Source organism: Aptenodytes patagonicus, chromosome 8, assembly GCF_965638725.1.
Source record: "Aptenodytes patagonicus chromosome 8, bAptPat1.pri.cur, whole genome shotgun sequence".
NCBI lineage: Eukaryota > Metazoa > Chordata > Aves > Sphenisciformes > Spheniscidae > Aptenodytes > Aptenodytes patagonicus.
The window spans coordinates 15,764,246-15,778,827 of NC_134956.1; the positions used below are offsets into that span (position 1 = coordinate 15,764,246).

Consider the following 14,582-nt stretch of genomic DNA (forward strand, 5'->3'; position numbering starts at 1 on the left):
GGCTCATGTCCAGCTTTTCATCCACCAGCACCCCCCAAGTCCTTCTTGGCAGGGCTGCTCTCAAGCCCTTCATCCCCCAGCCTGTATTGATACTGGGGGTTGTCCCGACCCAGGTGCAGGACCTTGCACTTGCCCTTGTTAAACCTCATGAGGTTCACACAGGCCCACTTCTCGAGCTTGTCCAGGTCCCTCTGGATGGCGTCCCATCCCTCTGGCGTGTTGACTGCACCACTCAGCTTGGTGTTGTCTGCAAACTTGCTGAGGGTGCACTCGATCCCACTGTCTATAGCATTGATGAAGATATTAAACAGTACTGGTCCCAATACGGACCCCTGCGGGACGCCACTCATCACCAGTCTCCATCTGGACATTGAGCCGTTGACCACTACCCTCTGGATGCGTCCATCTGACCAATTCCTCACCCACCAGACAAGCCACCCATTTTGCAGGAGAAGCAGGACTTCAAAAGTAAATGAAATAGCTTAGATTCCATTTCTCTGGAATTCTAGTTTTCTCTGGAATTCTTTGCTTGCTTTTTTTTTCCTCTGGAATTCTTAGGGGTTTTTGCACATTTGGAGCGATAAAACTTCTAGGTATGATTTAACAAAGTAAGACTAGCTAGCAATTACTACAAACATCAAGTGCAAGAATATTTTGTTTATAAATCCAAGTGCAAACTGCACACAAGAGCTGAGAGGAAAAGCCTTTTACAGAACACCAGTATATCCACACCTCTTCATTACACTTTTGTTTCGTTACAGCAAAATTTATTTCCCAAAATTTGAGGATTTTCTTCTCACATTATATCACCTGTCCAGAAAAAAACACAGATTATAATATTATATTAGCAAATTTGATTAACAAATGCACTAGACAATGCAATAACATTATTGCTAGAATAAAGAACCATTTTATGATTTGCTGTTTTTCACTTACTGTAAGGGCAGAGGAACATGACCCTTAAGTCTCCCCATGAATTTAAGAGGATAACAGGCATAATTGAAATTAAACTAGTTTATAGCAGGTGAGAATCTTTTACACTTTATTGCAATATATGCCACAAAAACATGTATTTGGAAAACAGCATGCCTTCTCATAAAGCAACTCTCTGCTCCTGAAAATCCATCCCAGAGCTTGCCTCCCATTTTTTCCTCTTAAGCAGTTATGTATCATTATATAAAGACTGGCACAGCGTGGCTAGAGACAGACACGTTAATTGCCTCCAGGCAACAAGTATCTCTTGCATGCTTTTCTTTGGCACACCTCAGTAGCCTAATACTAATTTCTGTTCTCTTCCTGGCAAATTTGGTCACACTATCCACCCAACTTTATCAACTCTTCCAGTTGCTGCAGAATCCTCCACAGAGGAAATCACACAATGAGAAAGTCCTATCTGTTCCAACTACGTGAAGGTTAGACAGATGTGACCTGCTTCACCTATCTTGTTTATTCAAGAGACAAAAGGAGCAATGCCAACATTAACGACTTAAGTCTTAACGCATGTCATGCCAATACTTCTGTTTCTCAAGGTGTCTGAAGTTGAGGAAATAATTTCTGCATAGAAAAAGAAATATTTTTAAAAGTAATGAAAATACAGTGGCAGATTTTGGTTTGGTTTTGTTTTTCCTAAAGCTACAATGCCCGTGATTTTAGTAATTGGAGAAAACTAAAGCCCTTGTTCCTATAAAGCTTTCAAAAAATGAAAGCTTTCTACAAAGATTTCTTCGGAAAACTGTATGTCTCATCTCCATCGCAAAACCATAGCAAGTCCCTCTTTTAAGCAAATTTACACTTAGAATTAAATCCTGTTAACCAAATGTAAAGCCAAATAAATTCTGAAACAACTGAGATATTAATCACACTCCACACCCCTCAAAAATCACACCTTTTAACAGACGTTCCAGATTCAATTAAAGCAGTGCTATCATCAGGAACACAGTTTCATTCGATACAAGTTCATGAAAACTATGACACTGCTATAATTAACAAAATGAGAACTGGAATAAAAAGACAGCAAGATCCCTAAAACATAAAGCAGCAAACAAGTACAAACTTTAGCCAAGGGCTTGCAGGTCAACATTGACTGTCACCAAAACTTTAATTTCCATTAGATAAAAAGGACAAATTGCAATCCTACAGTGAGACCTAAAACACAGTATTCCAATACAAAATTTAATTCATTAATATTACAGATGATCATCTAAATAAATCCAATTATATGCCCTCTCACAACATTTGATCATAGTGTATGCTTTGTGTACTTCATAACAAGGCAGTGAATACTAAAATCAAAAAAGGCATCTTACTTCATAAGTTATCTTATTTCATGTTGCAGAAAGTGATATATGTTAGTTGCTGTTAGACTATGATTTGATATTAGTTTGAGTTCTTTGATGAAAAAATTGTGAAGCCATTTTGACTACAGAATTGTATCACTGCAGTACTGCTGCTTCAGAACGGAGTTTGCCTTTAGTTTATAAAACATACAAGAGAAAGCTCTGCTACCAGTCACACAACTGCTAATCGTTATTATCAAAGCAAGCACCTCCTGTCTATAGCAGTCCTCACCTCTACAAGTCCACACACCTAATTTCCTCTTGCTTCGTATTTCCTCCAGTCTTTCCTCTTGTATGGACAGTCTTCATCCTGTGTGTCTTCCCTAGTCTCCAACTGGCTTTGACCACTCATATGCTTTTTCATTGTTTTGCAATTCTTTTCCTTAGAATAGACCTGACTGTGCCTTCTCTTCCATAATTCTCAGGGGTATCAAATACAAACTCTTTAGCATCATCACTCCTGTCACAGTTAACACGTGAAGTGTTTGATTCTTCTCACCTGGTAAAACATATGCACAGAACATTGATTATTTTATTATTATTAATCCTGAGACAAAAACAATGTTTGCTGCCCTACTGGAGTTCCACCCCAAAAAGAGTTAAGAGTCCTCTATTTTATGCAGCCAGCTCCTCCAGGACAACAATCTCCCCCTAGACTACGGAATGATTATTTGCAAGGTAATCTTTTATATCTCATGTAGAATATTTAACAGGATTCAAAAAAACCACACTGAATCAAGTAAGAAGCATATCCATTTTTAATTTAAAATAAACTCTCTAAAATATCCCCATGGATATCTCCTGCTTCCCTCATCCATGATCACAGAAGAGAATAAAAACCTCTACAAGCACAAGACACAGGAAGGAACTCCCTATTTCCCACTGCCCTTTTGGCATTACTCCAAAAGATGTAAAATGTTATTTTCAATGGGCACATCTCAAGTTTACAATGACAGATATCTAACATTTCATGGGAAAGCTTATTTTGCCAATATTCACTTTAAAGACAGAATGTGCTTGCAGACCCCCAAAAATACAGATTCTTAAGCACGACAAATATGCAACCCTTGATTTGAAGTCATACAGACCCGAAACTTAACCTGCCGGTAGCAGCGACTTATAGCCAGAACAGTAGTTGCTACTGCTTGGATATTATTACAGAACAAAGCACAGGCTTATAACATATTCCTCTGGAATTATCTATGACAATATCATATATTAATTCAATAAATTTTTAGAAAGCTAGAATAACCAATTTATAATTAATCTGCTATAGTCTGTACCTACATCTGTATAATAATTCATTACAAATATCGGTTACTGCAGCTTAAAAACAAACAAACTCTGTTTTGCTGAATTGGAGCCAAGGAGCTGCATTTTAGCCTCCCATCTATTATGCTGAGCAGGCTTCATTATGAATTGTATCTTTGAACTAACACTCTAATCACAATTTAAGCAGGAAGTTCATGTAGAAGAAAGCACAAAATAATGTTAAGATATCAAATATGATTTCGGCTTCCAAAATTAGTAATTTCCATTAAAAGTCAAAAAATCCGATGATGTTTTTGTCTAGGAAACACTTTATTTGCATTACAGAAAGTCTATATTGTCCTATATTCAACTAATTCTTCAAGTTAGTTTGCCTGATACAATCGTACTTCTTACGAACATCAGAACATTTAACTCTGCCAATGAATTGCATTTATGAAAAGCACAAGTTGTGAATGCCAAAGGCCATGTTTGTCAATGAGAAAAACAATACATGCTTTAAAAGACAACAAACAGTTTTTATGAAAGCCATGCCTGCTCTTTCCATTATGGAAAAAGAAATCACAGTGGGAACACACTAAGGTCAGCATATATTTGGCAGCATACTGACCAGACAAGTTATTAACTATAGAAAAGGCTATTTCTGAACTTTTTTCCTTGAAGAAAGTTTTGCTTTTTCAATGATTACAGGTCCAATGATGAATGCAAGGGGAAGCTACTTATTAGAAATAGTATATCATCATCCCTGCACTCTATGTTTTACCATATCTCCTACATCAAATGCATTTCTTCTGTAGCTTCCAATACATACCTTAAGCCTAGAACTTCCTCCATGTTCCTTAACATCTCTTGTTCCCAGTTATCCCTCTTTCATGTTCTACAGCTTCCCTTCACCTGCCCGTCTACTATTCCAGCATGTCCATCTTTAAAAAACTTTTCTTTGATCCTGAAAAACTTAGCAAGTCTCCTTCACTGCCCCTTTAAAGGCACAACCTGTTCTCTCATTATGCAAGCTCTTTTTCGGGCTCCCTTCAACAGTATTCAAGCTCTTCCTTTGTGTGATAGCAATCATTTCTGACCTTATCACCAGGAGAGAGTTTGTTGTTGTGGTTGTTTGGGGGTTTTTTAATACAAATATAAAATATGAGAATGAGGAAGGTTTTTTTAAAAATAACAGAGCAAAAAAATCGTTTGGTATTTATGATGAACCTTCTGCTACCATTTGACAGCCAGCAGAAAAAGGTGTCAATAAAGATCATGATTTTGAATATAAACAAAGTCTTTTGGATATTAAGGGCCACACTCATGCATGAAACCTAAAAAATAGGACACAGGCCTTGATATATTCACAGAGGAAGCAGAGAAGTGCTGATGGAGGTTTCATGTTCCTAATAATCTCTGCTTTTGAGACAGCTGGTTGCTGTGTTCAGTACTGTGCAGGACTCCGCTTCACCCCTAAATGCAGAACTTTACAAAAGCAAAGGCCAGATGTTACAAGGGTTAGGGATCATCACAACCAGATCTGAGTGCACAATATCTGCATATAATCTTGTGGTCACACACAACTGAAAGTATTTCTCTCAAATTTGAATTTCCACACGAGTATAGAATTTAAGAATACTACATACTTGTGGACCATTTTAGCAATCCAGTAACAGATTTTAAGCTGTATGAGGCTGTTTTCTGTATTCCATTTTTTTCATAATTCCATAGGAGTATGCTGTAGTATTCTGTAGTTTAGCTGAATTTGTCTACCTAATATGTTTAGAAGCAAATACTTCCTTTTTATTTAAACATACCTTTAATGCTGAAATAACATGTCACAAGTCAAGTACCAGCATTTAAATAGGTAGGCCAATATAGCCATCAGATAAAGTCTACCATCTCCCTAGTCCCTGCTCCGGTATTAATCTTCACGCATTTATTACGTAGCCCCTGGTCAATATAAACTGCAAGTGAAGCGGGTGCCCTCCTGCAAAGGAGGGAATGGTTAGTGTTTATCCAAGCCAGGAAGAATTAAAATTACTTTTAAATGGGAGAGCAGAAGTGATCTGCTGACCTCAGCCTTCCTCTTCGCCTATTATCCTTTGTTCTGTAGACCCTGTTCATCTGTAATAAAGAAAGAAAAAAAAAAAATACATGCCCTATTTCTGTTAGCAGATTACTTTTGCCATACTCAGAACTTGTATTTTTTAAAGCATTTATTTCTGACCACTTTTTTCACATTTGACTTAACTTCAGAACTCTTTCCCAGTCTCTGTAGGAAAAGTAGGGTTTGGAGAACACAAGAAAAACCTGGAATCATGAATGTAGACAGAGACTATCTATGAACATATACAGTTCAGTCTTAAAAGCAAGAATAAGAAGTTTGACTTTGTTGCAGTACAAAACCGATTGGAACAAAAATGAGCTATCCAGGGGTAAAGCAAGGTGGAGGACGAAAGGAGGGAAAAGAGGGAGAGAAGAAAAGATGACTTCACCAGCAGCGTTCAGATGGACTGGACTTAAGGTGTTTCATTAATTATGTTTAACATAAGAGAAGTAATACAAAACAACAGTTCTGTATATAAAAGGGATGCTGCCTACCAATAAGTGAAACTTGAAAATAAAACCAACCACCTCAAATGTAATATTCTCATAGTATTTCCCAATACTGAGTCATGTTTGATAACACTAGAACGGGCTCACTGAACTGAAGATACAAACAGAAATTCAAAATGACAAAGTACTGTGCATGACTCAGTTATAAAAGTTTAATGTTTAAAAAAAGTCATCCTAGTTTGTTGGCAGCACACAACATAACCGATGTACAGACTCGCCTAAGACCTGAATTTTTAAGATTTTGTTGTCATTTAGCTTTATTGGTTTTGCAGGAGTGGGGAAGGGGATGGGGAGTTTTTCTATATTTCGCTAGACGAAATCCCATATACAAATTCTTTTTCTTGCACTATTTCTTCTTGCTTTCTGTGTCTGTGTTCAAGCAATCAAGGGACCTAACTATCACTTTCACTGAAAAGAGAAAGAACTGATAAAATAGTAGATTCTTTATATTCTCTTCAGCCATCTCTGTCTCACCACAGATGCAACATAGTGAAAGGTTAAATCGACTCCACTCTAATCAACACTGTGTCACAAAAAAACAATCCACAGTTACGCTATTTATACCTCTTAACAGAAAATAAAATTTGATTGGCTCAAAGTTTTTTAGTTTCCCTCCCATCCCACTATAAACCTTTCACTGAATTAAAGTGTTAAAAGCAACTTTTTTAAAAATAAAAAAAAAATTAACGATGTAAAAATTGGTATACTACAGTATTTTTTGCTTTTTAAATAAGTATTTCATTTTCTACAGCAGAACGGACAAATTAATAATGTAGTATTTTCATTTGCTTTAATGATAACCTAACTCTCATTCAGAAAGGACAGGGGGTATTGTATGGAGCTAAGACAGGAAAGACTTACTAGAATTTGACAAGATTTTACAAACAGGTAGTAAACATTGCTTATTTCTCTTATAACTATATTCAGGACAAATCTGTTATATTCTGAGCAGTCATTTTGATCCTAGAGTTTTACTTTCTCTTTTTGAGTGAGAATGCCACTGATTAACCAAGGAGAGACACTGACACCAATAATAGGACTAGTGCGCCTCTTGCCAAAGCAGCAGATAATGGGGGACTAAAGGTTACCCCAAAACAGCCAACACTGCTGAACACATCCAGAGGACATAGCCTGTGGTCTTGTCTCTAAACAGCCACTACAGCAGACAGTTCTGCAAAGCCTTCTATTCAAGGCTTCAGGAAAGAGTCATTGATTAGACAGAGTACATGCAAACAAGACTGCCTCAATGCTTCCTTTTATTGTATGAGCCTTAAGTAGTGCGGCTTGCATGACTCCACCCTACTAACCTCTAACTGAGATTTGCTAGTAAAGTTGTAATTTAGATGAATGAGATCAAAGATTTGCAATTTATTTTCAACTTCAAGGGAACTCAAAGGGTTTTACTAACTCATGTACATAGTGACCTATTATTTTAAAAGGATAAAACCTTCTCCTTTCTAAAAATGTAATTATACCGCAAAGTATTGTAATTTATTAGATAAACAGTACTTTAACATATCCTAAATGGAATACAGAAACAATCCTGAAGAAACAACCAATGTTCATAAATACAAACTTTTTTTTATTGGTGACCAACAGAAAGCAGCCTCCTTTGGTTTGCTTGATTTGCAGAAGCAAAAAGGATACAACCAGACACTCCCTTTAATAAAACGTTTCCACTAAGTATGATTACTGTCCAAATAAATTCTGTTTAGAAGTGGATCTTTTAATTACTAATGAAAATTAACTGGAGCCTCAAACTCCACTCACAAAAAAAAAAAAAGAATAGTTTAACTAATTCAAAGTTTCTTCCATTTCAAGTTGCTGTAATGCTGGGTTTTAGAGACAAAATATATGCCAGCATCCATATTAAGTCTTTAAGATATTAAAAGCAAAAGCAAACCTTTTTACCATCACTTCCTTTTAAAGAATCACCTGTCATACTGAATGTGATTCTCTGTATGAAATGATACTACACAAGTGATAACATATTTGAATTATAACAAAACCAATGGAAGATTGTTGTTCTATATTTTATTGCTTTTGATATTTCTTTAGCAATCATCATTGCAGTCTGTCTAAACAATTCTCTGTGCACTGACATTCACAATAATGTGTTTTCATCATAAAGTTAGACACTGTCATTAGGTTTCACGGAAGGCTATATTTACAGTTCCTAGCCATTTTTATTACACCTCATTTGCATCATTGGGATGTGAATGCAACAGTTTTTACATCTGTCAGCTTTAGTTATATTTACTTGAATACAAGCATTAATAACAGATTACTGGAAATCTGTAGAGAGATGATGAATTAGTTATGTTCTTATTATCAAACACTGGAACGGGACCAAGAGAGGAGGGTTTATCACATTCTCTGCTAAGAGAGAACCTATCTATCAGCCATAACAATCTTCTACAAAGCTTGAGAAATGCAGCTTGTGAAATGCATAGTTATTCAGATTTCATTATTTCAGAGCTGATATTTTACATACCAGGTCTTAAAATACCTTTTGATTTCCTAGAATTTTTTGGTAAAAAACTTATTTGACTGTCAATAGCTGCAATAACTTGAGATACAAGTAGATAACGTACTTAACCTACTCTAAAGCCTACTACTTTTCATATTCATCTACTAGTGTACAGAGGCTCCGCGTACATTTCCCCCCCCCCTTTTACACTCTCTTACACTTAGAAGCAGTTGCCTATTATTGAACCTTACCAACAGAGGAAAGTGTTGGGGAATTTTTATTGTACACCTTGAGGTGAATTAAACACACATTTGTGCACACAGACCACACAAACTGTCCTGTCCCTGTCCCCAGTGAGGGTCTTTGCCTCATAAGGCTCTGTGGAGAGGAAATGGAATCACCTGAGGATACATACAAATCTCAGTCTCCAAGAAGGAGTGGAAAAAAAGGCATGCTCTAGCAGAATGGCATCATCCTAGCTATAAAAAAAAAATGGATATACATATACTGAAAAGAAACAAAAAAATCTATTTTAAGACTGGCAGTTTTGACTATGATAAATAATAACCTCTGAATTCTAGAGTTCAGCTAGACTCAAGCCCCAAACTGCCCCCTTCTAAAACCTCAAATGATATAGATTTTTTTAAACAAACCTAGTTCCCTCTTTTTTTATATATATGTATACACACACTTACATATATATAAAATATATATATTAAAAAATGCTCTTCATTAAGAAGAACAATTTTCTTATATATCTATTTCAAAACATCAGTGCATTGAAACTAGAAAGCTATCAGGTGAGAAATATGAAAAACTGGAGGGGAAAAAAGCTACGAGTAAGTGTTGTCTTAAGGTTCTTTAAATCTCAACCAATTAAGCATCAATTGTCAGAGAGCGCAAGCTGCTTTGTAAGCTTCTCACAGATATGAAAAGCCTCCTCATTTATTCATGTCATTGGTGAGTTCTACTCCAGGGATGGCTGCAGTTAGGTACCTCCACATTCAGGAGCAAGCATCATTTCTATGTAGCCTAATTCCTGAAATGTTCAAAAGAACAAAGGAAGATTTTGACCCAATGAGAAAAAAGGCATGACAAGTTGAACATCAAACAAGAAATATTTCTTTAATGTCTACCTGATAGCTGCGGCTTTTTTCTCTGCAGTTGCACTGCTGATTCTAATAGCAAAAGTAATGGTCATCGTTTAGTCTACACAGACAGTGAATAAGGCAAATCAAAACCAAGCATGAATATACCTGACTGACAAAAGGTTTTAAAAGCATAAAACTAAATCATCTGAAAGATCAAAACAGTGATAATTGCATTCTACACGTAGCCTGAACAGTATCATGAGAAAAGACAGCTTCCTTCTTTAAACTTTATCTTTCAGTTCAGCCCTACAATAAGACCACCACCCACACTGCTGCTGAGCTGTGCAAGACCATGTTCATTCCCACAAAACCCTTGCTGGGATTGCAGCACAGGTTTCTCTCTCTGACAGGCTCATTGCCTACCCAGTAGCAGAGCATAGCAATCCATAAGAAAAAAGGGGCAAAGTCAGCTTAAAGACCTGCCATCGTACCACTCTCCTTATATCGGAAATGAGCTTTGCAAACAACATCAGCCAGCCATCAGAACCCCACCCTGTTCCAGTGTTCTGTCTCTTGCCCAAGGAGCAATGAATGCCAGAAAAGTATCTTGAAAGAAAGATATCTGTGAGGCAATCTGCTTCTCATTCATATGTCATCTGTCCATTTGTGAATTGGGCAGTACGGAAGAGGAATGAGATCTTACTCAAACCTGGTTAAGATCAGTCTGAACGAGTCAAGCAGACACCCCTAGCAATTAGCTTAGGTTCTCTGTAACTGAGATACTAATCCAAATACGGCAAGCTTATTCAAAGCCTTTAATCTGAAAGCTTCCCTTCATACAAAGAGGAGACTGCCTTGAAAATGGACTCAAGAAAATAGACGTTATATCTGCTTTGGTACTGATGACATCTGATGCTCTCTGCAAGTCTGTGCACAGCAATAGCTCCCACAAGGAAGGTCCAGATTCAGGCCTAGGCTCAAACTCCATTGCTAACCCTTTAACTATTGAAGACATCTTGAAGCAAGATTAATTCTGCATAAAATGTATGTTAGGACAATTTATCTTCCAGGGACAAGGAATTTGGAAGGAAACTCAGGACATAGACCAGATATATAAATAGCATCTTTATACTTATGAAGGAAGACACTATCAGGACAAATTTATTGGCAAACTAAATTCAGTGCCCTATACAATTAAATTCTTAGTCACATTTACTAAACATATCAATATCAGTGCAACAGAAACCATATCAGCTTGTTTCAACATAGCAGTGATATATGGTATCTAACAAGCTGAATTAATCCTGCAACAATAGCTAAGAATGATTTTTATTAGCAGTTCAATAGAGGGGCTTAAGAAATACTTTTCCAAGCGCTCACATTTCCTCATCACCATTACACACAAATCACCTAACATGGAACTTTTCACACCTACAGCTTGCAGACTAAATACTATTGCATATTTTTAAACAAGCAGATCAAACAGCACTTTTTACTTGCAAGTATTTTCATATATAAGTATTCATTTAACACTAGGCATTCCTACAGTCAAGCGCATAAAGTGAAAACTAGAAGCATCTTTCACAAACTAGAGACAGTTAAAAAGAGACTATGCACACTATCTTCATTGCTTTACTTGATGATATTCATGTTATTCTGAATGCAAAAATAGTAGATACTGGGTTTTGCTTCCTGATTTAAAGCAAAACAGCATGGTTTTGAATCAGTGGAGTTTTGTTCATCTTTTAAAGCCATTCTAAATGCAAAGGTCTACAGACAACAATTCGGAATCAAGAGTGTGTAAGCGGAGACTCAACTGCTGCTACACTAAATCAAGTTTCTGTAATTATGTCACATTGTCTTCACAGATCTTGTATGCCTTATATCTGTAAAATTAGAATACCTCATAGTCAGTAAATACAATATTTTTACTTCAACTTTTTAGCACCAGTACATCTCAGCTTTTCTTCATGGTTCAAGAAACTTTTCCTATGACAATGCTCTACACAGACAACAGTCATCCTACTTCCCTGCTACGTGCATATCTTAAACAATTCTTTTTTTCTATTAACAAGGAAACAGTCCATTAAAATGTGTGAGTGAAAGGGAATGGCAGGGGAGGGGGGGGACAGACAGGAACAACTTTATTTTTAAATCTAGGGATAAGACTATTTCCCCTTGCTATTTTCAAGCATCTCTTTTCCCTGGGAAGTATATACCTGTCTACTCCTCTATATCTTGGAGGCGGAAAAAAAAAGAGAAGAAAAAAGAAAAGAATCTTTAGGGACAAGCTGTCAGGAAGCTGAGAATCTCAAAGGCTATATTAATCAAGGAAAATCTATGCTTTCAACACTTCACAACTTTCACGCTGAAAAAAATGTCAAGAGAATGAAAAAAAGCACTCTTTCCAAGAATCTTGAAGCCTGTTAAAGCATATTTGTAAGAACAAAAAAAATCTACAAGGAATAATATTCACAGATAAACCATTTTCCTTATGTCACATTCACTTTAAGAACAAAATAGTCCCTGGAAGAGTGACTTGGTGGTCAGCTGTCAAAATGAAATTTAATTTAGCAGTAACAATAGGCAAGGTATGTCAGTCTAAGTGCTCAGTAAAAACCATGAAGAGCGCCTTGAATGAAATGCTTTTAACGTAAGTTGTATCCGTAATAAAATTTTAGATCTTCATCTCTGCAAAGAAAAACTACTATGGAATACTTTCTTCTTATTATAAATTTTAAAATACATAAATTATGAAAATTACCATTTGGATTTCCTTCTAAAAATTAGCATTTTTCCTCTATTTCTCCATGTATCTTTGTAAAAGGTACTGATGCTTTTTCCAAAAATAGGCCAATTGCCTAGACAGTCCTGAGCACGTTCGCTTCTGTGAAGACAGGGGCTGCTTTGTTTCTATTCTGCAGAAGTATAGCACAAAAAGTTACTAGCTAGGCTCTGAAAGTAGCTCATGTAATTTGCTGATGTTTACTTGATTATTTTTATATTAATTTACTAAACCACCTTTCTTTAGCTAAATGGTATAAGCACTTAAGGTCCTTAATACACTCATGTAGCTGAAGCAGCAGAAGCTGCTTACCAAGTCACCGGATCATTCCTAGAGGCCTATGATAGAAGTTAGTCTTCGAAAATAATCAAGCTTTAAATGATATAAGTGTTTTTGCAAAGCCTGGGGCATTTCACTGATTTAACACCCCATCCCCCTACCCCAGCTTTGTGGAGGTGTCAGAAGGAAAAAACTTTAAAAGGCCAAAAAGCAATTACGAGTTTAATCCCGAGAGAGCAGAAAACAAGACTGTGGCCTAGGGAGCCAGGCCTGGAAATAGTGAGCAAGGATTTCCTTACTGAAGCTATTACACTTGCAGCTGGAGAAGGAAGCATGTGTATTTCACTAGGAAGAGGCTAGAACCAAAGAACTAGCTGACTTGTATCATTCATTTTCTCCTGGCAGAATACTTGCAGGCCAGCTTGTTAGCTAGCCAGAGGACAGCACACCAGCTTCACAACACGACGACTCCTAACGCAGCTCAGTACTTCTGGAAGTCGAACAGCAACAATCCTGAGAAGAAAAGTCTGAGATCTCTCTTATTGCTCAAACAGTCCAAAAAATAATTTTTAACAAAATACAAGTGTCTGTTGGTAAGCAGCACTAATCAGATCTGAAAAAAGCAACTCTGCAGGGACTTATCAAGAGGTATTAGTTGCCACGTTATTTAAGACGTTATCATAGTCTACAAGAATTTCAGATTTAAGGGAATAGTGAGACAGCGATAACAGCTTGTCCAACATGCGTCTTTTTCAATTAAACTGGACAGGAAGACTAGCCTCTTTTGAAAAAGATTCAGCTCTCATGCCTGCTTTTTGCCTTGTTTCCACACGCCTGTTTTCAGATAAATGTAATTCAACCTTACTGAAGCATTTAAGAAGCTCTAAAAGCATTCATTTGAAAATATGTAACATGAACTAAGGTGACTACACTTTACAATGTAACATGTGAACACAAGGACCGAATAATTGTATCAGCTTCTCTGAAACTTTAGGGGGGAGAAAGAGGGAATTTAGAGAATTCAGAGAAGAGAAAGGAAATGGGCAGGAGGAAGAAGAGCTGACTGAAAACTGCATGGGTTACTCTCCTGCAAATACTGACACCACTTCACTGTGCACATGAACCTTCATAACACCACTACCTTTAATATGAAAATTTGAAGATAACAGTCATAGGATATTATAGTACTTTCCACATAAGACAGAAGATTTCTCGGGACATTTGATGTTAGGGATTGATGTTTACTCTTCCACTCCAATAAAGCAAGAACTTTCTAAAGTTAAAATAAGGCTTCTGTAATATAGTAGTAAAACTCTACCAAAAAAAAACCCCAACAAAACCAAACCAAAAAAACCCCCACATATTATAGCCAAGCAGACAGTTTCAACATTCTTCTAAATCACTGTAAAAAAAAAAAAGTCAAGAAATTCTCTGAAACATTTCTATGACCCTACCCAAAAAAATAACAATGAAACCTTTAATTTCAAATCCATCTTAAGTCAGTGCATCTGCACTCTACTTACTGATGTATAAAAAGTGTCTACATTAATAGGCATGCAGTTATTCATATGATCTTCATTTTGGGTAGAAAGAGACCATAAGAATTTCTCACTCCATGAAAATAATTAAGTGAACACGTTTTAAATAAATATTCTGAGAACACTGACCTGAAGTACTTCACGAGTAATCATGATGCACACCAGGTATTGTATGAGAAGTACAGATATTCTTAAAGCAAGCCTCAGCTTTTC

General features: G+C 36.6%; 1 protein-coding gene across 7 annotated transcripts in view; it reads right to left on the reverse strand.

Annotated features, from left to right (window-relative positions):
* Positions 1-14,582, reverse strand: part of FHIT (fragile histidine triad diadenosine triphosphatase) — a 638,275-nt gene that overhangs the window by 558,661 nt on the left and 65,032 nt on the right. The window lies entirely within an intron of this gene.